The 18,762-nt window shown below is 38.3% G+C and overlaps 1 long non-coding RNA gene across 13 annotated transcripts in view; it reads left to right on the plus strand.

Annotated features, from left to right (window-relative positions):
- LOC107200567 overlaps positions 1–18,762 on the plus strand; it is a 75,299-nt gene that overhangs the window by 50,505 nt on the left and 6,032 nt on the right. For 4 of the 13 annotated variants that reach the window (XR_004495942.1, XR_004495951.1, XR_004495950.1 and 1 more), the window contains exons 3-6: positions 2,134–2,175; positions 3,395–3,529; positions 5,004–5,195; positions 13,542–13,624. The exons of 1 other annotated variant lie outside the window; for it this stretch is intronic. This is a non-coding gene — a long non-coding RNA (uncharacterized LOC107200567). Of the gene's footprint in view, positions 1–2,133; positions 2,176–3,394; positions 3,553–5,003; positions 5,196–13,541; positions 13,625–18,762 lie in introns of all 13 variants that reach the window. 8 more of the 13 variants (XR_004495949.1, XR_004495953.1, XR_004495948.1 and 5 more) reach the window with 7 other exon arrangements.

Here is an 18,762-nt window from a genome sequence, read left to right on the forward strand (position 1 = left end):
CATTGTGGATTCTGTAAAAATTTGGCTGTTTAAACACTTAAGGATGCTTCTTCACCCTTTGTACAAGTGGCTGTTAATCGGTGCTGTTATGTCTATATCTAATATTTAGGCACTTGGATTCTGCTTGTGCAGAGAAAGCAGCAGCAACAGTGGGACAGGCAGTACTGCAGAAAACAGTAAAGATGCTTCTGTCAGGGTATCTTGGCTAGTCTTTGTTCAGAGCAGGATAGCAATTATAAACAAAGATTTAGGAGTAAGTATGAAAATTAAAGGGTCAGTTGCATTTGCAAGGGAAAAGAGGACTCTGTAGCTTGATTAATCTGAAGTCCATCTCAGATAAAATTATTTTTTCTTTCTATAATTACTTCTAAGACACTTGACTCTTCATTACATACAGCATAACAAACTCAGATCTTGCCATTATATTCATTAATTCTGCGTAGTTTTTCCCTGCCTCTTTCTGTTTTCTACTCCTCCCTTAGTTTCAATCTTGAAGAAATATCATGTACTAATAGAATAAAACTTTATTTCATCTTTCTGTGTGCATATAGATCCCAAATGCTTATTAAAAATATTATTTTGTCTGGAACTTTTAACAGGCACAAGAAAAAGTGACAGCAATTGTATTTGAAGTGTGGACATTGTACATAAACCAATTACATCTCATGCCTTTTCCTTTTGCTTAAAAGAATTGCCATTATAAAAGTAGTTTCCATGGGGTGAGATTTTCAAAGCACCAAGCATACACCATTGGGACCAAATTTCTAGAAAGCTTTAGCTCTGGCATAGAAATAACTGGCCAGATGTCCGAAGAGCTCTAAACACTAGATTGTGAGCATTTATAAAAATCTGTCCTGTATTTAAGAGCATAAATGAGAGATGTGCTATTTGGAAAAATCTCATCTCCATGCTGGGTGTTGAGCTGGCTTGCAACAAAAGTCTTGGTCTGAGGCTCTTTTTGTGGGGTGATTGTTTTTTGTTTTGGGGTTTTTTTGGTCTTGTTTAGAGATTTTTTTTCTGTTGTTTTTAAAAGGGAGCTGGTCTTGCATGTCATTGTTTACTGGTTTTGTGGAGCTTTTCACTTCTAAGCACATATTTCAGTTTGTCCATCCAAACAGTCCAGTTGCCTTTAAGCAATATTGGTGTACTTAAACTAAGCGTGTCCTTTGTTGGGTTGGAGATTGAATTTATTTTTTCAAATACTTCCCCATGTAACTGTGAAATGTGCACTGTCTTTACCAACAGGCAACATGCATGGCAGAGGTGTGACTGAATGGGAGCTGGTCACAGTAAAGCAAAGTTTATCTCAGTGTCTGTGGCTGTCTAACTCTGCAATAAGCTCTAAGGCAATGGAGCTGGTGAAGGGTCTAGAGAGTAAGTCCTATGAGGAGCAGCTGACAGAGATGGGGGTGTTTAGTCTGGAGAAAATGAGACTCAAAAGTGACCTTTTCACTCTCTATAACTATCTGAAAGGAAACTGTAGGCAGGTGGGGGTCAGACTCTTTTTCCAGGTAAGAAGTGACAGGACAAGAGGAAATGGCTTCAAGCTGTGCCTGGAAGTTCAATTTGGACATCATGGAGAATTTTTTCACTGAATGGCTGGTTAAGTGGACTGCCCAGGGAGTTGGTGGAGTCACCAGTCCCTGGAAGGGTTCAAGAAGCAGCTGAACATAGCACTCTGTGATGTGGTCTAGCTTATAAGGTCATGATTGTTCAAAGGCTGGACTTGATGATCTTGGGGGCCTTTTCCAAACTTGATGATGTTGTTATTCTGTGAAGTGGACCTATACTAAAAGAAACAGGAAACTTGTATCCACCCCCTAAAAAATATTCCCCATTCTGTAAAGTCTTTTATGAGAGTTGCTCTAAAGAACAGTGAAAATGGGCACCCTCCATTCCCTCTGGAGACCCAGTGTTGGTTAGAGCACTGAAGGGTAAAGTAATATATCTTCTATTTCTTTTAGAGGAATATATATCTACTTTAGGTATCAATTCAACTTTGGAGAATAATTTAGTCATACTTGTAAATGGCATTCCAACAAAAAAAGGTCATCAGATTTGACAGCATTGGATTGAATTATGGAAAACTAAGCCTGACTTTCTGGTGTTAAAAATGTTAACCTTTTTTTCCAGCAGGTATATGATGGCAGGAATCTGCTACAAATTTCTATGAAGGTAGGAGGAGATAGGAACACAGAACTGTCTACACATTAAGCCGTTCTTTCAGAATATCCCAGCAAAGCTTACTTTGAATATTTCATCCTCTACATAAGCCTAAAACTTTTTCCAGATATTGAAGAGGCACGGACAACAGCTCTTGTAGAGGATTGAATGGATTGCAGGTCAGGCGATCTCAAGGTTGGCTGATGGATGAGATAAACACCTCTCATCACTATGCTGGATCAATCCTTACTTAAGTGCAAGATTTATGACTGCTTCTCCCATCCATTTTCAGATTCTGTCATTGCTTCTGCTTTGGCTCAGGGCCACATTAAGTTGTTCTACTATAAGTCAATGTTTAGAGCCCCAGGTCCTGGAGTAGAAAGTGATTTCACAACCTCTGCTCTCAATTAAAAGAAAATACAATTTTTGCGCATCAGTGTTTGCCTGTGTATAGCACGTACTGCCTTGGCACGTCCACTCCCTGTTCTCAGTGCTTTCAAAAAATGGGGCATTGCAACATATAACCCTGACTGCAATATTTTCTGGAGATGACATCACCTGATTCTTAATTTCTAATTCTTCTGATCCCAACTTTTGGGAACTGAAATAAAGAGACAGGGTGAGCAGTTCTGTTACAGGCATCCAATTTTGCTTCACAGCTGAAACCACCACATCTCACAGCCCCTGATTTTTTGGAAGCGATGCAGTGTTTTCCTTCTACAGAGAACCCAAAATTTCACGGGCTGATGAGATTCTAATCCAGCAGGCAGCTACTATGTTGAAATGCCTCCCAGGTATGGGTGTGGCCAAGCTGTGACAGAGAGGTCAGCACTTTCCAACATCTCCAGGTCTGCCAATCTCAGAGCTAGAGAAACCCACAGGGGACAATTATTCATCTTCTACATAAACTTCTTTTGGGAGCAGTTTTTTTCCAGAAGAAAGTTGTTAAGCATTTCTGTATGACAGCTTCATTTTCTGTCCATCAGCAGCACAGTGCAGGCAGACTGCTGTGTCAGGCAGCTACCATGAACACGTGTCTTGGAGATCCACCAAACCTTTTTCCCATAGAGATATTGTTCAGTTCTGCTGGAGGTACTGAACAGCACAGTAGCTCTTGCCAAAACACTTCCTTGTACATTTATTTAGTGTGTACAAAGTAACTATTCCTCCAGCATTTATCCACTCTACTTACCTGCCTTTTCGGGTTTTTTTGGTTTTTTTTTTCTTTTAGAAATATATTGCCAGTAGGGAATTAAAAAGGCAAAAAGTGTTGCTTAGCCTATCTGTAGAGAGAACGACATGAAATAACAGGAATATGCAAAACTAAACCAGCCCAACACTGACAGCTGGACTAATCATCATAAAGGTATTCAGCATGAATGTCTTTCAGTAAGTACATGGATCCACAAAACAACTGTGCACACTTTTTTAACCTTGTGTGCCACAAAAGTTGTGTCCCTGCAGACCTTCTGTGGCCTGGTAAGAAAACCTCAGGTATAGCAGTGCAAATCTTTATTTGTGTATGCACATCCACTGATCTTCCTCTGGTTAGACAGGCAACCATGACTGCAAACTCCTGTACAGGACCAGAACCTTGTAACTCCAAAGCAGTCACTTAACTGGTAGCAGCAGCCTTCTCTGTCTGTCTTACTCAAATTCTTGCACAAAACCCTTACTAAGGAAAAACTGAACCACAATCACCAGTTCTGAATTCAATAGAATTTCTAAATCCAGAGCAAAGGAATTCTACTCTCATGCTAAGAGCCTGGTAATCTTCACTGAGCAAAAATCTTATCCCTGAAAGGACTGTGAATAGTATTACAGCTGAAAATTTTCCAGTGATATTAATTTTCCATCTGAAAACAAATTCACTATTGTAAAAATATCTTGAAAGACAATGATGCAATATATCAAGGCAATAATGCAAAAAAGTATACTTAGCTCTCATCAACAAGAAGCAATTTGATAAAGTCAAATAAAAAATTTGACTGAAATTTACATTTACTGGATATTTTAAACAGCTATTTTAATTTATTTAAGATTTATCTGGGATTTCAATCTGTGTACCAGTCTGAGCTGAAGTAAAATTTCAAAAGATTCTCTTGCATGGAATTTGAAGACTAAATTCTCAATACTAAGAATTACTGATGGAAATAAAGTTTTTTTTACTCTGATTTGTAGCTGTGCAGCACTGGGGCCTGCTAGAAACTAGCAGAAATGAAGTGCTTAAGTACCACCATAGAGGAGGGGACTCACTTCCTTCTTCTGTGATTTAATCTGCCATTGACTTGAAGAGTATCTTTAAAGGACTGAATATATAATGATCACGTAATACACTTAATAAGCAGTCACTTGCTGAGTGCTGTCTATACAGTTACTTCTAGCTGGAATGCTGGTGCTGAATATTTGAATTCCCTCTTTTGCCTTTCACCTCCTTCTTCTCTGCCAAGCTGCGATTTCCATACTGGGTTATATCAACAGTGGTGGGAATAATGCTTCTAACTGCATCTCCGCTTCTATTAAAAACAAACATTTCCACATAAATCTGCTAATGTAAGGCATGGTATTACTTACTTTTTTTTTTTCCCTGTTAATGATGAAAACAAATGAGTAAGATTTATCTCTTTGACAAGTCATGTGGGTGTGAATCTTTAATTAGCATATAACAGGTTTAGACTTCAAGTCCCTATAGGCGTGGGAATCACTTAAAGAAGAAAATCCCACTTGGTAAATCTTTGGCTTGGGAAACCAAGAATGTTATTTCAAGAGATACCTGTAAAGATGAAGATTGTGATCTTAGTGCATGTCAAGGTAAAAAAGCAAGCTATTTCATCTCCCAGAAACTCAGTGACCATACTTTGATGACAAGCCAGATGGCAGCTGTTCCCCAAGCCCAGTGCCAAGAAAGATGATTGGAGCTGCAATTTACCTTCCGTGGTGAAGCTCAATGCTGGAGCATACCACAGCTGCGGATTTGGCTGCTGCCAGTAGGTGTGTGCACAGTTGGTTTCCTCCCAATTTGGATTCATCAGGTAAGAGGCTGTATCAGTACCCAGCAATTATGAAATTGGCATGCGTTGGATTGTTTACTCACAGTAATATTCCTACTGGACTTTATTAAAACACCATCTGTTGTCAGTACAGACAAAGAATCAAACCAGAAATATCCACAGAGAGAGAGTGTGCATGTGCACGTGTGTGTGTGTCTGTTCAGCTGTGTTGCAGGATCAGGTCACATTTCATATTCTCTTTTTTTCTTTCATCTTCCTTTACAGGTAGCTTTTCATGAAATGCCTATATTCCTAATCAATTTTTTCCCTCTCCTAATTCCACCCAGAAAAGGAAAATTAGAGTGATAAAAAATAAAAACTGGTCAAAAAGAAGTTATACCTCTGTGAGTCATGCTGGAATGGAAATAAATGAGTCTTTGCATATGGGTGGGAGCAACATTAGCTTTACTACAAATTAAGGCTGAAATGGTTGAAGAAAAAATCATCTGGCTAAATGATATTCAGTTAGAACAAACTTCTGAGTTAATGTGTAGTATATAGGGTGAGTAATAAAGGATATCTGCCAATAATAATATCTTTAGGGCTTGAGAAAAAAAGGGGACTAGCTTTTTACAATCAGCTGTTTGCTCTTGATTACTTTTTTTTTCTTTAATCTTTCAGATGGGGATCAGATATTCTTAATACACAGCTGGTCTCCACAAATGGCCGAGAATAATTTTTCATATACCTACATATAATTCCAGGTGAAATTAATTAGTTGGAATTCTTCATCGGGTAACACACTAATAAAATATGATGCAAGTAATTAAAAATGCAAATACAGGGAAGAGAGTAGTAAAACTTAGATATGTCATTTCAGTCCTACAAAAAGGCATCTGTCAATTTAGATCTTTAGTGCATGCACTCACACATACACATACACAAAAAAAACCCCTTTAAAAATAAAAATGTAAACAAGTCCCAGTTCACATCGTAAGATTAAAGCTGTAATAAAGGGAGAGAACACAAGCCAAGAACATCCCCTGGGAGAAGGAGGAAAGTGCGTTAAAATGCTTGGGTTGTTTATGAACTAAGTGTTTGGAGATCTCTCAGTGCTGAATGAAGGAGTTGGGGTATTTTAGAGGACCCATAGGGAGGTTATTTACTACTGTGGGGAGTCACTAAAGCCTGTTTTGCTCACTATACCCAGCCATCAGAAAGAAAATATTAGTCCTAATATAAGTGTGTGCAATCTACCACCTGTGGTGGGATTGTGCATAGTCAAGAGGGAGGGGATTTGCCCCAAATATGAGCCTATCCTTGTTGCATTATTTAATTTTATCCACATGTGGGCCAAAGCTCTTCCCTAAGTTATAACCACAAAGCCATTGCAGAAGTTTGACTCTGGGCAGTGTAGGGCATAATTTCCATGCCTATGGTAAAATAAAAAAAAAAATTCTCTCCCTTTTATTTTCATCATCTTCATCATCATCATCATCACTCCACCAAATTACTTAAGCCCTGAGTGCTTAAGTCTTGTAACCTACTCTGTGAAGACTAAAATGGACCCACTGTTTGAAAGCAACAACCTCTCCTTGGGAGCAATAATGCTCCCAAAACCTAGGCTTTTGTTTTTTGAAGCTCACAGAGGATTAATCTCCTCAAGTATATACCAGTGTTCCTCAGATCGGGAAGTTACAGTACTTTGCTTTTGTGCTTCAGTTTATGTATCTATTTATTCTCTTGATGAGAGGAATGTAACATTTTGCCTTGACTTATATCCTATAGAATTTTTATTTTTTTTTTTTAATCATGTTAGTATTAATAATCTCAATAGTTAGACACTGGAAGAGGTTGCCCAGAGAAGCTGTGGATGTTGAAGGCCAGGTTGGATGGGTCTTTGTGCAGCCTGGTTTGGTGGCAGATGTCCCTGCCTGTGGCAGGGGGAATGGAGCTAGATGTTCATAGAATCATAGATGAGAATCACAGGCTGAGCTGGAAGGGACCCAGAAGGATCATTGAAGCCCAGGACAGGATGCTCCCCAAGAATCACATCATGGGCCTGAGAACGTTACCCAAATATTTAAGGTCCCTTCCAACCCAAACTTTGTAAGGCTCTATGATCTTTTCAATTCCATCCATCAGCACATCACAAGAGCAGGTTCATCTTTTCAATCAAATATATTTCTGTTAGTGCAATTAAGATGTGAGTTTTTTCTCTCTTTCTTATTAATGGAAATTTTGGACAAAATAGGATGCTGCTTAGCACACTCAAAAACCTTTCTGCCATATGGCCTGAAGCTATGAAATTAGCCTGCATCAAGGGCCAGGCCAGCTCCCCAGGCAGTAGAACCAGGCAAGTTAGGAGATAATTGGATAATGGAGGGTAACTTCCCGGTAATAGACAGCTCTACCAGAGGGAGTGTGTTACTGGATCTGTTGGTCACCAACAGATCACGCACTCGTGGAATTTGCACTCCTGAGGAATATGGGTCAGGTAAAGAGTAAAGTTAGGTCCCTGAACTTTAGAAAAGAAGACATCCAGCTCTTCTGGAAGATAGTCAGCAGAATCCCCTGCAAGGCTGCCCTTAGGGACAAGGGAGGGAACAGAGCTGACAGATATTTAAGGAAGTCTTTCACAGAATGCAAAAGCTGGCAATCCCCAGGGGCAAGAAATTGGGCAAAGAGGGAAAGAGACCAGCATGGCTGGGTAGGGACCTGCTGGTTAAATTGCAGGGAAAGAAGTAAATGCAAAGACAGTTTAAGCAAGGACAAGTGACCTGGGAAGAGTATAGAGATGAAATACAGTTGTGCAGGAATGCGGTGAGGAAGGCAAAGGCAAAGCTGGAATTGAACTTGGCAAGGAGTGCAAAGAATAATAGGAAGGGCTTTTACAGGTATGTTAACCAGAAAAGGAAGGTCAAAGGATGTATACTCCCCCTGATAAACAGTGCTGAAAATCTGATCAGATCAGGAGAAGGCTGAGGTACTGAACAACTTTCTTCCTCAGTCTTCCCTGACAACCTCTCTAGTCACACCTCTCAAGTGGATGGACAGCAGGATGGGAACTGGAGGAGCAAAGTCCCTCCCACTGCAAGTGAAGATTAGGTTCACAACCACCTAACATCCTAATGTACATAAGTCTATGAGAGCTGATGAGATGCGTCCCAGAGACTTCTGGGAACTGGCTGGCATAGTTCTCAAGCCACTCTCCATGATGTTTGAAAAATCATGGCAATCACAGAATCACATAATCACAGAATCACTAGTTTGGAAGAGACCTTCAAGATCATTGAGTCCAACCCCTGCCCTAACACCTCAACTAAACCATGGCACCGAGTGCCACATCCATTTTTTAAACACATCCGGGGACGTTGACTCCACCACCTCCCCATGCAGACAATTCCACTACTTTCAAGTGACTGGAAAAGGGAAAACATTGTTCCCTTTTTTGAAAAGGGTAGAAAGGAAGTCACTGGGAACTACTGACCTGTCCGCCTCACCTCTGTGCCTGGGAATATCATGGAACAAATCCTCCTAAGAAGCTATGTTAAGGCACATGAAGGACAGGGAAGTGATTCAGGACAGGCCAGCGTGGATTCACCAAGGCCAAGTCTGGTCTGATCAATTTTTTGGCCTTCTGTCATGGGGTGACTACATCACAGGACAAGGGAAGGGCTAGAGATGTAATTTATGTGGACTTCTCTAAAGCCTGTGACATGGTTCCTCACAATATCCTTCTCTTTAAACTGGAGAGAGATGGATTTGATGAGTGGACTGTAAAAAGGTAAAGAAAGTTGTTGGATGGTCACGTCCAGAGGGTAGAGGTCAATGGCTTAGAGTCTCAAAGTACTTCAGTGACAAGTGGTGTTCATCAGGCGTCCATACTGGGACCAGTGTTATTTGTTATGTTCATTAATGATGTAGATGAAGGGATCAAGTGCCCCCTCATCAGATTTGCAGGTGGCACCAAGCTGAGCTGTGTGGAAAAGTGGTAGGATTCCTATTTATCCCAAACTCCTAGCCTTTCTCAGCCTTCAAGGTCTGTGAATGGCAGTGCTTAGAAAAAGGAGATATTTGGATCAGTACTGCAGCAGTTAGACTAGGTAGACTCCCACACTTCACTACATTATGTAATATGAAACATCTTTAAGCTACTTAAATTTAACTTTTTAGAGGGATTACAGTGCTCACAATATGGTTTTCCAATGGATTATTCTTCCTGAATGCTAACCTTTGAGATGTGGATTTTGATGATTTGATAGTCTTCGTTTGCTCTGATATTACTTACTTACAAGCGCAAACAAAACTTCCCAATAATGCAAAGCTTTTTGGAGAAGGAGGAAGACAGTTTCCATAGCAAAGTACATTTTCATTCTGTGTATCCACTTAGCCTCCAAGCCTCCTCTGTGGGGGTGGTGGGCAGGGAAGAGAAGAGAAAAAAAAGTAAAAATGTAAAATGGAGCTGCCAACTGTTCCAAAACAGAAAGGCTTTTATGGCCCACAGGTCCATTATAAATTCAACAGAAGCAACTAATTACAAGAACTAAACAATCCTCCTCCCCAAAGTGCAACATGCAGAAGTGACCTGTTAGAAAGATGGATGCCAAATATGTTTGCCAGCAGCGAGGCCAAGGTTTGCCCTGCACTGGAGCTGGGAGGGCACTGCTGGCACACAGGCTGCCTCCTGCCCTACCTGTGCATCAACACTTCCAGAACAGTCTGCCATGCTGTGCACTGCAAACATGCTGAGGCTGTATAACATCTGTGCCAGCACTTCTGCATCCTTATAAATCATTTCCCAGCTCTTGCTGGGGCAACAAGGAGGAAAATGCTGGCATATAAATGTAAATCACTGTATGTCCTATGGAATAGAATAATAATTGTGTTGATTTACCAGCCATGCACTGTTCCCAGGGATGGATGGGAAATATTGGCAAAGAAAGGACTGTACTTCCAGCAAAAGAAGAAATCTGCTGAACTATATAAAAATGGTTGGAATAATCAGATGCTTCTGTCTAGAAAATTTATTTCCTTTTAGACTGAGCATGAGGCACTTCATTGCTGGTTGAACCTCTAGTCATGTTAAAAATAAAAGTGTTTAGAGACACTTTTACTATCACCATGTTATTGTCATTATATTATCACCATATTATTTAATCAGTTACATGGTAAGCATATATGGGCAATTTTTTTCCCCTCCTATGTGGCATTATGGATACCTCTGAAGTCACTGGCTGCATGCATTCCCTGTGCATTCAATCTTAGTTGAAGTAATGTTAAAATTTTCACTGGGACCAAGGTTTTACCCACCAAATCTAAGGCCATTTTTTGACTGTAACTATGAAACCTATGACCAACTTTGCAGGGTTTTGTGTGTTTTTTTTTCTCTCATTTTTTTATTTAAGACAAGCTCGCTATCATGTTTAGTATCTCACCATCTACAAATGTGTTATGAAAAGAGCATGGTAAATCTAGCACACAGTAAGAGCATCAACCAATGGGATGAAATGCCCACTAGTCAGTTCATGCTTTCTCACTAGCTTCCAGAAAGAACACTCTGTTTAATTTTCCATACCTGAAGAAGGAGGGATTTTATTGACCATAATAAATTATGTAAAGCAATTTTACAAATGCTTCAGGATTTTTTGGGAGATTGACAGACTGCTTTGCTTGCATGACTGTTGCATGATGCCAACAATTCCTATCAAGATATACAGTGACATTTCATAATACTATCTTTCTTTCAAATTTTCCCGTGTTCTGCACCTGTACTTTTTGAACACACAACCACCCAAACACACATAGTCTAGTACATTTCAGTACATTATGTGTTCCAGCTGTACTGCTGAAGCTGAAAAACTTTTCTCACACTGGGGCTGAATTCACACCTCAAAGCACAAGCAGAAATGTATGAAAAATCATGGGATACAAAATTTTGTTCTAAGGCATCTAGATCTGAGTTTGAAAAATATACCTATGTACCACCTGTGAAATAGCACATTGTATTCCAAACCAATATCATGGCATTAGTCTGAATACCTTAAAAGTATTTTTTTCTGGTTTAACCTATATGTGTATGACAGATATTTTTTTTGATTTTCTTAGGTTCCAGTATTTTTCCCATGTATATAGATCTGTTATTGTGAAAGACCCAGACACTTCATATTTTTTGAGTGTGTGCATGTCTGAAGGTAGTAATATTCCAAATCAAAATTAAAAATTATGCAAAAATCATAAGATTTTAATCTAAAATATGTCAAACAAAAGCTGTGATAGCAGGCATTATGCTTGGCCACAAATTTTCCATAATTATATACACAGACTAGTGTATATTATGTGCTACTTTATACTTATATGCTTAATTCTTCTACACTACACAGCATTATTATATACAATTATTATATATTATTTCATGATCAGTATCTTGCTATGAAGAAAATCACTAAAGGCCAAACAAAGCAAGGCAAAAAGAAAGCAAAGCCAAATATCTCAATATATTTTTACAATGAACATAGCATCAGAGTAGCTCTAGTGTGTACCACCCTTTATTCTAACCCCTCAAGTGAACAATACCACACAGCAATCATGGTATCCAAAATGATAAAAATATGATGTAGTATTTCAAGAAGTTAAACCTTAGACTTTCCAACACATCTCAGACATAAAAATATTATTCTTACTTGACATAAATTACTTGAATTCCCGTCAAATAATCTAAGCAAATTATAAAAAATGCATTTCAGGATGGGATAAGTCATCATCTGTCAGTGCTGGCTTTCTTTTCAGGGAAACCAAACAGGTTGTTTAGGCTAGAAATGAAGTTCAACCAACTTAACTTCAGACAAGCAGCTAGGATGCAGGAAGAGTGTATTTGAGGGCAAAAAATGAAGAGTTCTACAGAAGTTACCTTGTTGTTCGCTAGAGACACTGCCAAGCACAAAAAAAGAGCTGGGTTTTGGGTTTTTTTGAGAGATGCTAAAGGTGGAGAAACATCTATACAGCCTGGGGTTTGCAGGTTCATATGCCCAAACTGAACATAATTGATAAAAAAGGTATGCCAGATACACATGTACACATGACCTCAGAGTTCATGCTCAAGAATTAATTAAGCACAGTTGAAAAAATGGAAGCTAGTTGTATGGGTCTTCACTCTTACCACATCAGAGAAACCTGGCAGAGTAGCATCAATCTAAATCCACCTTTTCTCAAAGGAAAATGCATTTCCTACTTTTCCTGTGGTTCTCCTACATTTGATGATGAGTCTGTCTCCCTGTCCACCACTGGATAGAGACGTATTCCATACTTACAGCACCACAGCTCTGATCCAGACTTCACACTCTGTTTTCTAATAAGAAATAAAACCAAGAAGACAAAACCATCGGTGCCATTTGGCAGATGTTTGAAAGCTCTGACAAGCAGATTTAGAGCCAATGGCCAGGCTTTTTTGGTTCTTGTATGGCCATACGTCTCCTTTGTGAGAAAGACACAACTGCACACATTCTGTGCAACAGATGTAATGCTGTCTATCATCTAACATTCTACTTCTACCTCCGAAAGACAACAGAAAAAATGGAAATGAAATTAAGAGCCTCAGGTTTTCCTACCAGACCAAGTTCACCGGGATAGCAAAGATAGTTTTCCATTGACAATCCAGCTGTCAATGAATTTCCAACTCTATTCTCAATACCTTATGCCTCAATACTTAATGTCTAACTTGAAATCGAGCTGGTGAGGTAGCATGCAGAAGTTAAAGAGAACAATGTCTAGATAAGGCCATCTGGTTAAAGTAATTCTCATATGCAGACAAACAGACCAAACCTTATAAATACTCAATAAAATAATTCTCATAAATGCCTTAAAAAAAGAGAGACATTGCTGTTTATTGTTGTTATTCTACCTATTTTAAAAAATCATGGGATACTCTCAGATAAAAAGGTTCTAGGAGACACATAAAAAGAGACAAAGAGAGAGGGAGAGAGAGAGAAAAAAAAATACCGCATTTTTGGAAATGAGAGTCACGTTATTGAAGAAATAAACATTTCCCATATAAATGAAAATACTAATCACTGCAGTTTGCATAAAAACTCTGCATATGGAATCTGAGTAAGATATTTCTCTAACTTCTGTGTTTTCCTTGCTTTCTTTTTATTTTTCATTTATTTGTTCTTCTGTTCTCCTGACAGAAATAGGGAAAGGAAAAGAAAACTCAAAAGGTGGGGAATCAGGTAGCTAGGAACTGTAAGCTAAGAAGCTTTTTCTGTTAAAAAAATAAAACAAAACAAAAACCCCCAAAGAAATAATTCAAAATAATTCCCAGAATAATCTCACCCATTATCTTTTCCATGTTCTCAACCATTACAAATGGATTTACTTCTGTTGCTGGAGCTGTGCTTTTTGCTGGGATCCTTTAGAAGACCAGACTCTGAATCCTGGTATTAAGACTTGCTACAATTCTCCAAGGCATTCAGGTTTGTGTGCCTGGTTGTCATGTCTTACACCTCTATAGGCATCATGCCAGTAGATGCTACTCGCAATATGACAAAATAAAAATGCATTTAGATTCATAATTATTTTGGTGTTAAGATTTTTACATTTATTTAAATACAGAGAAATCACACTAGATTGTCATGGCTTTTGGGCTTTAAAAAATACTTATCACACCATTTTTGCTTCTCTTGATCCTCTCTTCTTGATCCCCTGTCTTGCTAATTTATATTTTGCCTGATGCACTAATTTCAACAGTGAAAATGTTTCCAGTTTTTCTGGAAAAATGTGACTCCAGGTCCTGTTCTGCTTTTCTAAATTGTAAATATTTAGACAATTATTGAAAAAAATATATATGTATGCAGGTACTGCACATTCATTCACTGATTATCTGCAAAAGCCTAGAAACTCTCTCATGAAAATAAATACAACAGAGAAGGGGCATTACTTGATGTTTTCTCTTCGGCATCTTCAATTTTAATGAAAATTCTTTTAATGTGGAGTAAATACTGATCAGCAGTGGAAAAATTCTGCTTCAGAGATTATTTAGTCTTCTTCTGCTACCCCAACCATCAGTTTTCATTCTGAAGTACATCTGAGTTTAGCAGTGCTACAGGCATTTTCTCTGAGGACAAAAAAAGCTTCCTGAAGAGAAGCAAATAGCTGTGCTATATTGCTGCTTTGCACCAAACAGGCACCTAAGTTCACCACTTCTGGTGTATAAGTAGCATTTCTCTGTGCTGTGTGGATGCAGCCTAATCACCAGGAAGCAGATTTTTACCAGCAATTATGCTGACACGAGTCAATGGTCATTGGTCAGAGACATGGCAAGGCTCCTAAGATCCTGGTGTTTAACAATAGGTCCTTTGCCTTGAATAATTACAAATCTTATATGGCTGACATATCTTAATTCATGAGATCTTGGTGTGTATAATTGGATAGAAGTATGAACTTGATTACACTAGTGAACTTGCTTTCCAGAGGGGGGAAAAAAGTGATAACAGGCTTCATTGTCATCAAAGGGTAAAGAAATGTGACAATCTGGGAACCAGTTTTAGGACCCCATCTGCTAAACCAGAGAGAAATCAAGATTTTACAGTTCTATAAATATTTTAGTGTATGCCATCATTTATGAACTCTGGCAGCTATCATAAAATCTCTCTGACTTTTGTTACAACTGCATATAAGGCCAGAAAATTGCATCTCATGGTAAACCATAAAAACCTAAGTAAAAGCACCATTCCTTTCAGTATATTCTAAAAATATACAACCTCCCTGTCAGTACATGGCAGGGTTGTTACCATCCCAAGATGCCTGTTTCTTTCTCATTTTTTTTTATCTGATCTTACCCTGGTCTTTTCAAACCCTTTTGTATTTCAGTATCCTTTTATGTTCCATAAATAACAGCCATCACAGCATAACAGCTGAAATAGCTTTTACTTTGTCACAACGTACTGTAAGCAAGAGACACTTGGGTGATGCTAATGCCCTGGATACAGGAAGAATTTATGCGGACTTTCTCTCTAATTGTTCCTGAAATGATTTTCATTCAGTGGTGAGTTCCTTTAGAGCCCTGAAATAGAGCTAGCCTCAGAGCAGGTTTTGATGCTTTAATCACCCAAGTAGAAAACCTCTGTAAAAGAAAGGATATAAATAAAGAATTATCCTGAGATTAACAATGCTCCTTCTAAACTTAAACTCCCAGTCTGGCCCTCCATTACAAAGTGTCTCTAAAAGACACAGAGATCATGAATTATCAAGTTTTTGATTGCACAGGCTATTTTGACAATCTAGGTAGCATCTGCACAGCTTGAATTATAGGACAATATTGTCTAAAATAACCTGTCAGTCTGAATAATACTAATTTGTATTTTACCTCTACGAAGTTTCTAGAATACATTTAATTGAACAGGTTAGGGGGAATGGGAGGGAGGGACAGGAAGGCTGGGTGTGTGGGGGTGTGGATGTGTATGTGTATAGCCAAACAGGAGAAGAGACTATCACTCTATTAAAAATAAATATAGAAGTCAATCGGTTGTCAAAGACCTTTAATTCAGGAAGGATATTTACCAAATTTAAGACTGAATTTCAGAAGATGTCTAGAGAGCACAAGATGTGAAATCACTGTAGTCTCATTTGCAGAGGCAAAGCAGAAAGCTGAACATTGAATCGACTGCACATGCAACTATTTCCAACATAAATGTACAAATCAGATTTCTGACATATTCATTACATACCTGAGCTGGTCATGTGCCTTTGCAATGGTAACTGGTTAAAACACTACACATGTTGCTTTTCTTTTTTGATCCAAGGCTTCCTGTAGGTCCTGCTATTACTTTGTCTTAGGATGTGCATTTCTTTTAACCAAACATATGCTCTGATCTTCATAAAATATATGGAATTGTCTCATGTATGTATAGATGCATATATATGTACATGTATGTATTCATATATGCACATTATGTGCTGTATAAATCAATATATATATAAGGTATTTCTGGACAGTATGGTAACCATCAGGCTGAATGCTTCTTGTGTCATAGCTCTCATAACAGCCCAAAACTCTCATCTACTGAAAGAGGTAAAATTTAAATGAAGGGCCATGTGGAACAACAGAAGTGTAAATAGGTAAACATTTTTTTTTGTAAAAACAAGCTTTCAAATGTGCTTCATTAAAGAACAAAAAAAAAGGGAAAAAACACACGAAAATCAAAAAGCAGCTACCAGGCTTCCGGGTGAAAATGGGGCTTGTTTTGTCTGTTTAATCATATAGTTAGTCACATTTCTACACTTCATCTGAAAAGCAAACAGCAGCTGATTAGTTGTGGAGATGTTTATGTAGTCCTACTTTAACAAAATTCCAACTCCTAACCCTTATCCCTGCTGCAATGCCACATCTCTGTGGAAGCTTCATGGAAACTCCTTTAAAAGAATTTAAGAACTAGGAGCCCATGTACCAGCTCACACCACCAGCAATCACTTTGAACTGATTCACAGTAGTGGGCTGATGTGAAAATATTAGACTGGGAAATGAAGCTAGGGCCTGGAAATGCCTCCACCAGGAGGACAGCAGCCTCAGGCTGGAAAGCAAGCAGTCACCTCATCATCATGAAACCCACCTGGAGTCCTGAGTCCATGGACCTGTTGGAGTGAGTTTAGAGGAGGCCACAGAGATAATCAGAGGTCTGAAGCTCCTCTCCTATGAAGACAGGCTGAGAGAGTTGGGACTGTTCAGCCTGGAGAAAAGAAGGCTCCAGGGAGACCTCAGAGCAACTTTCCAGTACCTAAAGCAGACCTGTAAGAAGGATGATGACAAACCTTTTAGTAGGATATGTTGTGATAGAACAAAGCCAATTATTTAAAACTAGAAAAGAGTTGGTTTAGATTAGATATAAAGAAAAAATTTTTACAGTGCAAGTGGTAAAACACTGGAACATGTTTCCCAGAGAAGTTGTGGATGCCCCATCCCTGGCAATATTCAAGGGCTCTGAGCAACCTGGTCTAGCTGAAGATGTCCCTGCTTATTGAAGGGAGGTTTGCCTGGATGACCTTTAAAGGTGCCTTCTCAGCCCAAACTATTCTGTAGTTCTGTAATTCTATTTTATTATTTAGCTGATAGTACACAGCAGTGGGAATGATCAAGTTTATGTCATGTGTCATTTCTCAAGGTGATTAAAATTAATTCAGAAATAAGTCAAAAGATAGAAGTTTCAATGGCTGGAGAGAGATTACATCAAAGAAAACTGTACATGTGAAAAAATTTGATGCTACCTACACCAAAGCCTACCTAAAAATGGCAAACATAATTTTAAAAGATGGCAACCAAAATCAGAGAACATTCCATATTTGCACATTTAAACTCTGGGTGATGTGTTGAGGCACCAGATCCATGAACTTTGATCGGAGAATGAGATGTGACTTCATTACGTTCCGCTATTTTCCTTGGGTCACAACTACTCAGTGTAACTGTGCTTGAGGATCTTTTTGCTGGAAGGGATGTTTGCATTGAAATCTCAAGAAGATGTGAATAGCTGTAAACCACATCTTCTAACTCACAGGCTTTCAAGAGGTTTGGCATATTCAGACCTCTTTAATTAAAATGTCCCTTTTCAATCATCATCTCCAGGACTGTTGACACCAATTCACATTTTTTAAAGCTTGATAAAATTTTCCAGTTTTGCTTTGCATGGCATTTGATTTATTGTTAGTTTATTTCAACACTTTCAGGGACAGATCCCCACTGGCTTTAACTTTATATTCAGAGAAGCTTCTTACTGTAGGAATTAAGTCAGTTTTATGATTTCCAGAATCCAATTGGTTGATGGCAAAATTAAGCATAAAACTCACAGATGTTTTGATTTCTCCATAGAGAACAAAGTTTATGGTTATGAAGAGCAATCAGCTGATTGCTGTAAAAAGTCATGTCATGTGAAAATACTGAGATTACAAAAGTCAAGCCAGAAGAATTTGACCCTTATTGCTAAACCAGTAACAGAACTTTTTTTCATAGATTCTGTTTAGCCATAAATGTTACATATACTTTTAGAAAGTTTTCATGCTACCAGGCATTTTTTTAGTAGAAATTGTTCCAGGAAGTAATCTTTTAAACTAAATACTTAGCAAAAGACTACAGTAAGAACATAAACATTTCAGCCAGTGTAACTAAACCATTCAACCAGGACAAAGAAAATGTTCGTCTTACATTTATGTAGAGAAAATTAATATATCATGTGATGCCATTAATTACAGCTGTTCATATTTCCTTATGAACCCATCAAGAATGTCAGCAGTCCAAATTTCATAATTTCAAAGACCTAAAAGGAAAAATTTTACCCTAAAGTTCAATAAGACCTTCTAATAATGTTACAAGAAATGATGAAAATTAAAGACACATTACCTTTTAAAGATTTATTGAAAATATTTTTTCTGAAATCAACAAAAAAATTCCCTACATTACTGCTCTTCAAGTCTTGCAAAATTTTCCAAGACTGACACCTATTGACTGAATATATATAATTGGACCCTTCTCCTTGGTATCTATGAACAATGGATCAAAACCTCACTTTAGTTAAGTTTGTTGTCCAAACCAGCCCAGGAATCCAACCACAGCACAGATAGAACA

Source organism: Parus major, chromosome 2, assembly GCF_001522545.3.
Source record: "Parus major isolate Abel chromosome 2, Parus_major1.1, whole genome shotgun sequence".
NCBI lineage: Eukaryota > Metazoa > Chordata > Aves > Passeriformes > Paridae > Parus > Parus major.